This window comes from Pipra filicauda, unplaced genomic scaffold (assembly GCF_003945595.2).
Source record: "Pipra filicauda isolate LSUMZ 115617 unplaced genomic scaffold, ASM394559v2 scaffold27_size4233163_pilon, whole genome shotgun sequence".
NCBI classification, from domain to species: domain Eukaryota; kingdom Metazoa; phylum Chordata; class Aves; order Passeriformes; family Pipridae; genus Pipra; species Pipra filicauda.
In genome coordinates this window covers 503,223-517,296 of record NW_024104398.1, presented here as the reverse complement: position 1 = coordinate 517,296, position 14,074 = coordinate 503,223, and the positions used below count along the sequence as shown (strand labels likewise).

The following is a 14,074-nucleotide window of genomic DNA, read 5'->3' as shown; positions in this document are numbered from 1 at the left end:
GTCTGTAAATGTCAGTTTAAGAGATATAATTCTTACCCTAAAGAGAATTTCTAACAACAGTCTGGAATGACTCATTCAAGAGGTTTCAAACTAAATAGAATGATCCTAATAAAAAATTCCAGATGTGTTTGTTAGATTCTTTCAGATCACTTTTCTTTATTTCTGACCATCTTTAAAGCCATCTAAATCATCTATAGGATTGATGGCCTGCTACTGATGAACTACTGGCTTACTTAGACTTGAAAGACAGTCTGAAACTTGGGAAACTAGTTTGGAACAAAAACTGCCTTTAGCTAGGTATTTTGTCACACATGCTCTGTTCTGATCTTGGGAAAGCCTGATTGTCTTCTCATGAAGTATGTGCCCAGTAGCAGAAATGGAAGTACCTACAAGATTTTATCAGCAAACATTTAGGGCCCTGAAAGTTTTTGGCTGATAGGACAGCAAGTGGCTAACAAGCTACAGGACTATGAATACCAGTCATGCCGAAATGTTGGCTGTAGGTACTTTACAGAAGCACTTGGGCCTCTTGCTCCTACCTGAGAATAAACATATATTGTTGATGACTTGTTAGAAAGTGAATAATTTAAACATTAACTTTGTATAAGAGCAGACCTTCCCGCGGTGATTTTATGTAATAATAGGGAAAACTCAATAGGATAAACATTCTGAGTTATAACTTTAAATCACTGTATTTACTGTATAATATCAATAATAGATTATGCCGTTATTCTTGTTTATTATTTGCTAAATTTGGGTAGATAATAAAAACTGTTAGATGTCCATAGTAAAACCTAGCTTTTCCTACATGACTTGCCCAGGAATGGCTGGTTTCTATGCAGTATGCTATTTCTCTATGCTAGGTTTAGATTTTTCTATATTTTTATTTCTCTGTGTCAGGTTTAGATTCCCCAACCAGCTCTAGAACTTCCTGAAAAATCCTTGCAGCTATCATGACTATGGTGTGTTTGGAATGACTAGGGAGAAGCACCAAGATAACCTGGGTCTTAAAGTATCTTTTCCTCCTTGTGCCATCAGGATGCCTAATGAAGTGTAGAGACTGGCTCCATGGGGGCCCCAAGCAGCACTCTAACTAAACAGCCTGATACAGTGGTTAATCAGTTATCAGGGTCTGTGCCTTGGCAGAGGTTTTACAATTCCTTTAATTTTCTTCTGAGATACTTATAATTATCTGAAACTACCAGTTATCTCATGAGGATATGCTGGATCATGATACAAATAAAGACAACATGAAGGATAAGTGTTGAAAAGGCCTTAAAAGAAAAGATCCTGAGAGTGCATATAAAATGGCTGTTGTGCCTGAGGGTATCCTATGCTTCCCTCCACAAAGGGACCCTAAGATTTGGCTTTCCAGTGTGTTGCCTTTAATGGAATGAACCTCTAAAGCATACCAGATAGAATCCTGGGTAAACAGCATTTGGAAAGCAGGTCGCTTACTGTCTGCATAATGATAAAGTTCATACTTAAAGCACCAGTCTGAAAAAAGACCTTGTTTTCAGTCATGTTGCTCACATCAGACTCACTGACTTACAACACCAACAACCAACATTGTAAAGCTTCATAGCACTGAAGTATTAAGTTCGCTCATGAAGAACCTTTTGGTTCCACATTAGAAACACAGTAAGCGCTTTTCTTTTTAGAGGTTTACATGAAGATAATGTATTTCATGTGTATCTTGAGTTTATTTACTGAACTTAAATGAATAAATATTAAAATATATTACTATTTGAGACATTAAGATGGCACTTACCCACTATTGATTTGTGGACATTACTATATCCTGAGCTGCACTTCCAGATCTTGACAAGGATGATGAAACTTCAAAGCTGGAAAGAGATGAGAATAATGTAAGGAGCTGTATGATCAGACACTGATGGCAGTATGGCTTATGCTAGATCAGTAGTTCAGAATAATGAATCCATTTGTCAGAAGCAATATTGTATTGAAATGACATTATATTAAAAAGATATATATATATATATATATTCAAGAAAAAACTTTTCTTTGCATTGTAGTGGCAGTCAGGAAGTACAGATATGTACGAGCTTTGGTAAAAGTTCTAAACGGATCTTGAGTATGGCTTTAATAAGTAACATAAAATTGTTGGTTGACATCTTCATTCAGTATATATCTCTGCAGCACCACTCCAGTAGAGTTAAGTGAATACACACTACCTGATTAATTTGGCCCAGCTGATTTCCAAAATATCCCACTACCCCGACAACAACAATTTTCAGGAAAGCCAGATTTAGAGGGTGAATATTTTTTTATTTGAAATTGTGATCCCTTGTTGCCATGTGAAGCTCTAAGTCATTAAGCATTTCTACATGCTGTTATCAGAGCCCTAGTTGAGTACAGGTGACTGAGTGTAATAAAGTGCCGATCTTTGCTGAGGTGACTGGAATGGGACTGGTTCTAAGCCTCATCTTCATAACTAATTGTAAAAAATATGCTCTATTTACCCTGAATCCCATAACTCATGAAAGAAAAAAGGCATGTTGAGAGGAATGTTACTTTATCCTGTTAAAAACCCTGCTGCTCTCAAGAGGCGTATCCTTGTGTCCTGATTTCAGTCAGGACAGTTAATTTTTTCACAGTAGGGGTGACAGGAGGAAGCCATGTGGGTGTGTACAGGTTGCTATTCTGTACCACCCATGTCATCACCAGGGAGTGGAAATAAGGGTCTCTCGCTGCTGGGATGGAGAGTGTGGCTTTGGGTGGAACAAAAGCATGGGGACCATTGTTCATTGTTGCCTAGGGTCTTCAGTGGGTATTTTTGCATGTGAATCACCCTATTTTTGTATGTTTTTATTATTAATATTGTTGCTATTCTGTTAGCTTTCTTATCTCATTGCTATTTCCATAAATTGTTCTTATCTCAACCCGCGATCCCTGTCTTCTGTGCCTCTCACCAGAGGGAGAGAGTGGGAGTACTTCTTTTTAGTGGGAGTAATAAATTGGGGAATACCATTCCTAAACCATGACACCTTGCCTGTCATATAACTTAAGAGATTCACAACTTCCTATCTCCAAGCCCTGTATGGAAACAAAGTTAGTTACTGCACATCAAGTTAAGAGTTAAAAATGTGAAGTAATGCTTGGAAAAAGTGACCAATACCATCCACCTTTGCCAAATAATCTGAAACCCAACATGAAGCAAGAAAAATGCAATTCCAGACAGGATTTAATAAAGAAGCTGCCTTGCCTTTCAGATGACTTGTATGATGGACAGAATAGCCTCTCCACATGTCCCAGGCTATTTCTTGGTTCCTCCCTTTTCTGTTGTCTGCAGTGTGCCTTTATCTCTGCAGTTTTTTCTCCCTAAGCTCAGACCTCTATCTCCATAACTCCAAGTTGGACTGACCTTCGTAGCACTTCCTTGGTTTATCTGACTGTGCCCTCAGCAATATGGGAGTTTGGATGTTTTCTCTCCTCTCACTAGCTCTTTTTAATTTTATACTTGATGTATCTCTCAGTTGTACCTTAAGTTCTCAGTTTTCAATCTTAAAATGAGCTTTTCCTGTTCCCAGTCTGAGACAAAATAATCTAACTTCAGAAATCATAACACACAATAAATTCACAAATGCTTTGCCAGACTTGTAAGATTTATACTCCTCCAAACCTACCTATACTTGTGTGTGTGTGTGTGTGTGTGTGTACAAATACATACATATAAATATGTATATCTCTCCCCTTTTAATATTACAGACAGGCATGGCTTAAGCATATTTTTTCTAATTATTTTCTCCTTAATTTTTGACAGTGGAACCATCAACTCGCTTTGCAAAGTAATGTATCTTTACATTGAATTGTTGACTGAGCTATAGTTTATAAACCATTTTTACAAGCTGCAGAACATAATCTCTTTAGAGAAAAAGAAGGAAGTGCAGTAAGTGAAACATTTTATATTACCTTAGAGCTTTCAACATGAAAAAGCGAATCTGTAAATTTTGCAGATATTTAAATATGAACATAGATTTGTTACAGGCCCACATTGTAAATTATTCATTACACAAGAAAATGGAAAAATGTCATTTAAGTGTCAGAAAGATTACACTTTGAGATGCAGTGGGTGGGTCCGTACTGCTGTGCTAAACCACACCAGATAAAAATGAATCAAAAAATTACATAGTAACACAAAGGATTAAAACATCCTTCAGAAGTGTCAGTGTGATCGCTTTGCCTTTACATGTCAAGTTAATTAATGAAATAAAGCTAAAAACATAGTATTTCTGTGGTTTTAAAAATGGATCACCCAAGAATACACTGCCTGTAAAAAGTACCATCAGTAAAAGTAATAAACAAGTAGGTTTGAAGACTGCAAAGTAGTTAACACCAGTTTCTGGTGTTAGAGATTCCAGGCCTGTTTCTCCAGTGGTACTGATACACCAATAAGAATATGGTTTAATGCAGTGACTTGCTTGCAAGGAGCCCAAACACTTACGAAATACAATCTTGCATTGCTTATATCACTTTTGTCCTATTTTCAGTTTAAAGTTTGATAATAAGAATGGGTGGTGGCATGTATGGGTTCATTGGCCAAGAAAGTGCAAGGGTCACTTGCACACTGCTGGGTAGGTTTTTTTAGATATTATCACGCAGATATCTTACACAAAGCTCCTGCCTCATGAACAGAAACAGCAGGGTAACTGAAATATGAGCCAGCCCATGGGCTGCCTTTACTGATACATAATGGAAAGTAATCTAAACTAATTATAATCTAACAAATGCTTTGTGTACTATGCCTTGCCCTAGTATGAATATGGTTACAGAGACTTGTTAGCACAAACACACTTTAAATGACCTGCTGTTTAATCATCAAGCTGATCTGAAATTCTGCCAGGAGACTTCTGTGTAAAGCATAGACTTCTCTGAAAATTTAGTCCATTTGATTTTCCAACAGAGTCTCTCAGTTACACTTGTGATCTTTTATTTGAAGAATCAATTAATGATCCTTTTTCTTTGCATCTGCTATGAATCATTTCAAAGCACAGAAGTTCTCTGTGTATCATTCCAAAAGGGGTATGCTTTGTGTATTTTCAGACAGTGCTTCATCCAGCAAATTATGATTTAACTTTACATTTGAAATACAGGGAATTTACCTTTGAAGTTTATGCACCTTTGAGGACTGCAAATAGAAATTTAAATTAGCTTCCATTAGTGTTCTGTCTGCTGCTTAAGGTAGCTAGCCTATACTCAAGATCCTGCAGACTATGTCAGGATGAGAAACTGATGACAGAATCAATGTATCTTTGATGCAGTCTTGTTTACTTGCAAAAAAGACATACAATGTTTAGTTTTTCTTGGTAAAATAACAGAACAAAAAACAGAAACCCATCACCAGTTTCAAAGCAGCCCTTTCAGAGAGCACTGCATGTTAGTATGACCACTGCACTGGTATTATTCTACACTCAGCTTCTACTCTGGGACAAAATAAATTATTTCTCCAGTGGAGAAATATGGGCAAAGAGTAGCGAACAGTTCTCACCACAGCCCTGCCCTTGCATGGGCACAACCTATGCAAGATCCCAGCAGTTTAAGCTTTTTCATGCTGCAAAGGATTAGGCCTCATGACTTCACACTCCCTTCCAACCCCTTGAATCATATCCTAATACCTAATTCTTGCCTCATCACCTTACAAAAACACATGACCAACAAGTTTTCAAACAGTCACATCTTTTACATGCACCTTCGGTAAGATACAGTACACACCTAAGGACTTCATCGAGATTTAAAACTGCTACTTCCATACCTTTGACTTTGCTGACAGGAATACTCAGCAGCTGCAATAAGAAGAGACAGCAAATGATCCAGCAGAGGTTGTTTTCATATAAGATGACAAGATGTGCTTATTCAACTTCAAGAAATTGAAAAAAAACGTGAGGGCATGAGGGTGGTATTTAAATATAGTTTCCCAATCTACACTGAGTTACAGAAGACCTTTGGAACTTCTCCACAATTCTCCAGCTATCAGTTCTCTGTCTCAGCCTCTTCTGGCACTGAGACAGCCCAAGGATACTGGGGGACCTTGCCTGCAGGACATCAGTGCCAACCTCTCCCCTGCCCCTGTGGCAGCACTGGCCAGCTGGCAGCACACTGCACAAAGCAGCCAAGGTGATGGGTATTGGCTAGATAAAAATTTCTAAAGTGAGGAAAATTTTTCTTTCCAGTCTTACTCAGGACAAAAGAAAGTGGAAGTCCATAGGACAAAGTAGAGCGACTTGTACTGCTTTGTTGGCAAGGCAGCAGCCACAGGTGCTTATTTTGATAAGAATGTATGTTGCCGCCTAGGTTACACCCAGTCACGTCATGCACAGTCACACAGCTGATGGGGTGCTCATTCCTTCCACGGAATTCCATCTGGAGGTAAGCAGGTAAGTGATGTTGTGCTATCTACACACCATAAAAATAGTACCATGCTCCTAAAAGTGTGTCATGTTTTCCTGTCAAGTCATTCAGGCTACCTCCATGATTATGCCATTTCTTTTGGGTTCACATCTTGCCAGCAGGTGCTAGTCACTGCACCCGTCACCATTCACCAAGCAATTCTTTTTGGCTATGGTCACTAAAGAAATTATTGCAGCCTATGTATTTATGCAAAGTTACAGTCCTTGAAATGTGTCTCAGTAGGTTGTGTCTGGGGAACCTCCAGTGAATTGGACCTCTCCAAACACTACCAAGAACAAACATCTCTGCCTCCACACATACCTGGGATGAAGAGATAATGACTTTTGTTGTTCCATTGCTTCCTTCAGCTCTTAGACCAAGAAGTACCGTGAACAGCTCAAAAGGACTGAGTATAATTTTCCTGATGAACCTCCTGGCTTAAGCAGTGCTATTTGGCTAATCAGGTGAATTAGTGGCAAGATCTGCAAGAATACCTCAGTGCAACTTCCAGAAGTGGGCGTAGGTAAATTCTGTTAGCAATTCTGCTATGTAATAGCAAATGTTATGCATTTGGACTGCTATTTTGTCTTGGAGCATCCACACTGCCCATGTAATAAATGTTAATCTGCATGAAGTATATCTGGACAGCTTTGTTCTGCAGCACCCATTCCAACTTGAAAGGCTCCAAGATATGGACAAGTTATGGTTGCATTACTATGTTTTCATTACCTGACAACTATGGTATTCTACAGCAATTAAATGTCACGATGACTCGGAAACTGCCCTTGATGGTCTGTTTGGTGCAGCCAGGCACCTGCAGGCACATTTGCACTCTATCTGCAAGAGCTCAGGGCCTGTTTGACCATCACTGAGTAGAGTAGCATGATGAAAAGCAGTTTTGAATTGAGGGAAAGGATACGGGCCCTTTTTGAATTATCCTGGACAGCCTGATCCTGCATAATGTGGGGGTTCCGATGCAGTCAGTCTGTCTCAGTACCCTCAGAGTGTCACCATGGCTGTGCAGCAAGTGCAAGGGAGCAGTTCAGGGGCTCTGCTAGGCTTGGGTCCTTGCATAGGTCAGACAAAGAACTTCTCATCTAAGTTTCTGGATACAGACTACATCAGGTATTGGTTTACTAAATGCTGTCACTGTAGCCATTCAGTGCCTTATATAATTATATACAATATATCACTGTGATCCATGCATTTGCAAGGACAGAGTGAATACCTCAAACCGCTGCACTCATGAGCAGTAGCAGCAAAGAACTCAAGATGTTGAAAAAATACAGTTCACCTTTCTCGCTCAAAGAATTAATCGTGAACTTTTACTGCTTTTCCCTGTGTTCCATGGGTAGAGTAAGACCTGTATGTCTATCACCCTCAAACCTTTTATCACCATTAAAACATTTTTTTAAAAAGCAGTTTGGTGTTAAAAGATGACTCATAATGCTGCAGCATTAGTTAGCTCGCTCGAAAGAAATGTTAATGTCGGAATTTTGATTTTCATTACCAAACAATAAGAAAGTAAGGGTTGAAAATGTCTTACACATTTGCCACCCCATTTTATATTTTTAAAATAAGCTACAGTGATTGGTATATCTTGGTGTCCTCAAATTTAAGAGCTGAGCCCATATTTTGTATTGAAGCTACACAGAACAAAAAATTTAAGCTCTTCCTACTATTCTTTTTTAGAGTTTTATTCCCAGATATGGTAGAAGTAGTATGCATAAAACCTTGCCTCAGAGCTTACAGTTTAAGGACTCAAACCTATAGTACTTCTATGAATATAAGTAACAGAGAAAAGTAGATAATTAGTCCTATTGAGTTCAAGGACAGATGTAGTGCTTAAACATTTGCTATATTGTACTTCAGCTGCATAAGCGTTTGTGTACAAGCCATATACTATATGCAGACCTACGTACAGAAAGATGTGACAGAAAAGTTAGCACAAAGACAGAAAAAAATATAAGCAATACACATGCTTTTTATAAACACGTGTATGGAACAAGCTAAAAACATTGATATAAAATAAGTTATAACTAGTATAACTAGTATACTAGTATAACTAGTATAACTAGTATAACTGATGAACCATACACTTTGGAAAAAAGTTGTAGCTCTGGTTTTGTCTGTTCAGGAGCTATTGATCCTTTTTCCTGGTTTCTGTATACATGACACTCAGGCAATTTTAATAATGTACCTTAAAACTCCATATCCCACATTTGGTATTTAATAGGACAAGGGGTAGTGTCTTTAAACTGAAAGAGAGTAGGGTTAGGTTAGATATTAGGAAGAAATTCTTTCGTGAGAGGGCGGTGTGGTGAGGCACTGACACAGGTTGCCCAGAAGAGCTGTGGCTGCCCCACCTCTGGAAGTGTTCAAGGTTGGGTTAGATGGGACTTTGAGCAACCTGGTCTAGTGGAAGGTGTTCCTATCTATGGAAGAGGGATTGGAACTAGATGATCTTTAAGGTCTCTTCCAACCCAAACAGTTCTATGATATTTCTCTTATTTGAGGTGCTTTAGGAGCAACCATTTTTGTTCTTGGACTTTTTTTCACATAACTCATTATATATCCGAAGTATGGAGAGTGTGCTAAGTTTTGCTTTATTTTGTTTTCAAATAGGAAAAGACTCTTGGCTTCTTTGAGCAATAGCTTTTGATCTGGCTGAATTTTCCTCCTTCTCTAAAATAGATTTTCAATTTACATTACATCATAGTGCCTGAACAGTTTCATATTATCATTAGTATATGTATAAAATCCAAATAATTAAAAATATTATTAAAACAGTATTCTTCAGAAGATAGAATTAAAGCTACATAAAGCCCCGTATCCTAACTTTGACAGTGATCAATAATGCATACCTAAGAAAGAGCTCGGCAGCAGAGAAAACGTTGACAAAATCTAGCTGGTTTATTCTTCCAGCATTTCATGACCTCTGGTACAGAACCTTTGAAGCTAAAGGTGATTTCTCTGTCTGTAGAAGTTAACATAAAAACTGACAGCCAAGTGGACTTTATCCCATATAACTCCAGTTTGCAGCATATCATATAGATTCCAGTAGCTACCTCCTAAATTAATTTACTTGGAAAACTGTCTAGATGCAAATGCTAAGAATTTTGCATGGATTCTTTCACTAGGATTCCAGTTCCAAAGCTAATATATTTAAAAGTAACTAAACTATCTTTATATTAGAATGCAATCTACAAATTCCTTTAATCCTAATCCCATAAATACATTTCCTCTTGAGACAAGCCTCTTACAAGGGTGTTCCAAATAAAGTTAATTAGCTATTTCCAGCAATATCTTCTCCCAAAAAAGGGTCACACTACACCGTATATGCAGTGAAAAAAGACAACACAGATTAAAAGCACTCAGCAGCCTGCATTAACATGCTCCAAGTGTAAATCTACCATTAAAATAGAGCATTCACATTTGCAAAAACTGAACTCAGAAAAGCTGTGGGGTTTGGCTCCAAAAGATTAGTCAAATGTATGGGGTTTTGATTGTGGAAGAAATGGATCAGTGAATTTGGTTCAAACCTAGGCCTATTTACCTAGTTTCTCTTCTAACATAATTAGTATGAAGGTGCACTTTTGGGACCATCTAGAATTTTGAAAATGGAGTATTTAGGATCAGCATTTCTGAATGGAAAAAGAATAAATCTACAAAACTGATAATTGTTCAGCTACTTGGAAATAAAACCAAACAAAAATCATATAGAGCAAGGTATGTTGTATGATACATTGCTATATCATAACTATCAGGGAGTATTTTTAATAATATGCAAAGATAGAAGAACATTTTAATTTGAATACAGGATTGAGGTGTTTCTCATTACACATTGAAGAGAGAGAATTTTGATCAGTTAAAAGGAAGATGAATAGGCATCAGTTACTAGAAACTGCTATGATTTCCAGTCAGACTGATGGAGCAGTAGAAGACTGCTATTAAAAAAAATAGTTACTACTACTAAAACATTTGAAGAGATGATGGTAGCTACTGACTTTAAAACTCCATTCTCTACTGACAGATTTCCCTAATGGAAATTTCTTCTCTATTCTCATACTACTTGTCTTTGTAAATTAACTGACTTTGACTAGAAAGTTTGGTATACAAGGCTAATTTTTAATCTATTAGGCACTTCAAACTGCAGATATATGAGATATACAATCATTGTGCTCATGGGAAAATTGTCAGAAATAATGCAAGTTTACTGGGGTATGAAAATATAAGGCTGGAAAGAAGTGACATCAAAGATATAGTTTGCCAGAAGGGATGTAAAAAAATATGAAACCATATATAAAAATAAGGAAATCTGTGTCCTTTGCATCGAATAATAAAAATGCTTTCCCCCCCTTTTAGTGGAAAGTTTAAAAACCAAGCATTCTGAGTAGATCCAGCTTCAGTTTGGAAAATATTACACAGTATTTTCCACTCCTTTTGAAGAAGGAAAATATTGCTATCAGTACTTGGTTTCAAATTCTAGGCAAAAAAAAAAGTGTGTACATATATATAATATATATGCATTCATTCCATGGTTGATCACATAAAACAAAGTGTTCTTAGTTAAAGAGAGTTATTTCAAGACTGTATAAAATCAACAAAATAAAAGACAGTCCAAATTGAGTATCTTATAGTTCAAAGGATAGAATGATCTGTATGTGACTTTTCCATGGTTACTAAGTATACAAAAGAAAATATGTGAAACAAAGTGCACATAAGCGGGCATTGTGTAGGATATAATCTACGTATATTAAAAATAGCTAAGAATATTAACAGAATGCATTTAACTTAGCGATCTTGGTTCATGAGCTCCGTAGAAGTCAAGTATCTCAAATGTCTTTCTTAAAAATAAACAGGAATAGAGAGGATACCAAGCTTATGGATCGCTCATTTTGTACCTGATAAACATGTATTTCTGGTGAACAACCAATTTCTGACCTTTATAGTAACTATATCCCTTACCTGCACTGAACACTTGTCCTCTTGGTAAAGCTGTATGTTTTCAATTAGAGATTGAAACTTTTGCTGAAAATAGCCTCAATACCACATAAAATAACACTTAGAATTAATTCATTAGATCTTTTTGTAATAAATCAGAATACATTTGTTGCTTCTTTGAAATGACTTATGAATATTGTAGGTGACTTGACTGTCGGGATACTTATTGCATGAATATGTGGACTTAATAGGTAGATATAAGACAAGCAAATAACCAAGAAAGAGAAGAGATAAGCCTCTCCAAAGTAAATAACTAAAGATTAGCAAGGAACACTCTAAAAACATGGGACGGTATGGTTATTAATAAGAAAGATAGACAGGCTTTCTTTAAATGTTTTGGTTTTACTGTTATTCTAGACAAGGCTCTGTTTTAATAAGAGTATATGATTTCTATATTAGTCACTTTTAGGAATCTCAACAGGAATAAAGTTTACAAAACCAAACAGATCAATAGGGCCAAACCAGACTAAATTGTAGCCCAAAGCTTCAACTATATAAGAGGCTGCACTGTGAACATTCAACCTAGACAGGTGAAAACACTAAAAGGAAGAGACAAGTGATGATGTGAGATGCACGGCGCCACCTTCAATTGTGACAATAACGTCCTTAACTCTGTAATTGAAGACAAATGGATGCTGCTGCTACTGTGGCAGAGGCAGGGAGTGGGGGGAAGGCTGCTCTCCTGGGGTGTGTGGGTGGAGTGAGAAGGCATTTACTTCTGCAGAGAAAGAGAGGCACTGGGAAGATTAGGCAACTGTTGTCTTAGGAGAGGGCATGATTACTTCTACATGGCCTATCCGAAGTCAGAAAGGGTACATAAAAGGCTACAGAAAACGTGGTTCTGGCCTGCCTTCAAACACAAGATTAAAAAAGGGATTAACACTCACTGTCAAAAGCAGTGAGGGACTCATATTTTTTCAGAAATCCCCTTCATCTCCTCCCTATATATCCATCAAAGGATAGTGCTCCAGTACTGCAGTGGGTTCATGTCCAACCCCAAATGATTTATAATTCTGTTGTTTTGGTACTTGCTATCCAAAAGTAATTATTTTCTCTTACGTATAAACCAAACCAGTACCTCACGCCTGTCCACTTCTTCAATCCCATAGTTTTCTAAAGAAAAATACTGTCTCACAGAGGAACAGTTTAACCAATTTTTTATCTAAAGACTTATGGCAAGCATCTCACAACTCACTACCCCCAAAACCAAATGCTTTTGTGGGAAGACATTGTAAGGCCACATTGTAGATACACGTTACTGTGCCGGTTCTGGCTGAGGTAATTTTCTTCACAGTGGTTAGTATGGGGCTGTGTTTTGGATTTGGCTGAACACAGTTATGATAATAGAGATGTTTCTGTTATTGCTGAGCAGGGCTTACACAGAGCTAGGGCCTTTTCTGCTTTTCGTAGAAGTTGGGGCTGCATGGGAAGATGGGAGGAGACACAGCTGGGACAGCTGACCAAAACTGACCAAAGGGATATTCCAGACCAGATGACATCATGCCCAGTATATAAAGTGGGAGGAAGAAGGAAGAAGAGGGGACATTTGGAGTGATGGTGTTTGTCTTCCCAAGTAACTGTTACACATGATGGGGCCCTGCTCTTCTGGACATGGCTGAACACCTGCCTGCCCATGGGAAACTGTAAATTAATTCCTTGTTTTTCTTTGCTTGCATGTGCAGCGTTTGCTTTCCCAATTAAACTGTCTCAACCCACGAGTTTTCTGGCTTTTACCCTTCCAACTCTCTCCCCAATCCCACTGGTGGGGGAGTGAGTGAGCGATTGTGTAGGGCTTGGCTGCTGGCTGGGGATAAAGCAAGACTGTTACTCAGAGAACAAGCAATATAGTCGAAGTCATACACTAACTTCACTGCTTATTACAAGTAATTCTAAGAATCTCTGGGGTTTCCCTCATTTGGCTTCCTATTTGAAGGTGCACCTCACAAGAGTTGCAGGAAGGCAAGACTCAGTCCAATGAGAAGCAAATAATTTACAACAGAATTTTTGCAATTATATCGTGGGTTTGGTAGAATAAAATCTGGTTGAACAGGAATATGTTCTTTTGAAAATGGAGGGAGATGTGGTACTGGTGTAAATCTTTATAAAATACCAGAAAATGCTGGAAGGTGAGGGATTTGAAGTACCTCAGTGTTAATGGAGTTATTTACAATGTCAATAATCTGCACTGCTGTCACGTTCCCCATCAACACAGTAAGAAGCAGTCACAACAGAAAAGTAAGTTTGAATATAACGTGCTGTAAGGAGGAAGATGCCAAACCTCACTCTTAGCCAGATTTAACAAAGGACAGCCAAAGGAAAAATGCTTAATGGGACATTTCTTTACGTAGAAGTCTAACACTTCAGAGAAAATGCAAATCCTAAGGAATTTACAAAAGGAGTGTAAAATGCCTTCTGGCCAACTGGGGTTTGATACCCTCTTGAAAGACTGTCACAGCAAACACTTTATATTAGAAAAGAGGTGTATTGGAACTGAGTGTTCTAACATTTAAATAACCTAGGTTTCCCCTAGAAGCACTCTGCCTAAGAAAAATGAAATAAATGAGACCATGCATGGATTACTGAAAGAACTGCAACTGCTTGGTGCATAACCTCTATCTACAGCAGGTTATCTACAGCAAATATTTTACTGGATATTTTGAAG

General features: G+C 37.8%; 1 protein-coding gene across 2 annotated transcripts in view; it reads right to left on the bottom strand.

Annotated features, from left to right (window-relative positions):
- Window positions 1–14,074, bottom strand: part of DGLUCY (D-glutamate cyclase) — a 48,192-nt gene that overhangs the window by 28,233 nt on the left and 5,885 nt on the right. For both annotated transcript variants that reach the window (XM_027739965.2, XM_039382664.1), the window contains exon 2: window positions 1,772–1,847. The gene's annotated coding sequence lies outside the window, so the exon portion shown is untranslated. The remainder of the gene's footprint in view (window positions 1–1,771; window positions 1,848–14,074) is intronic.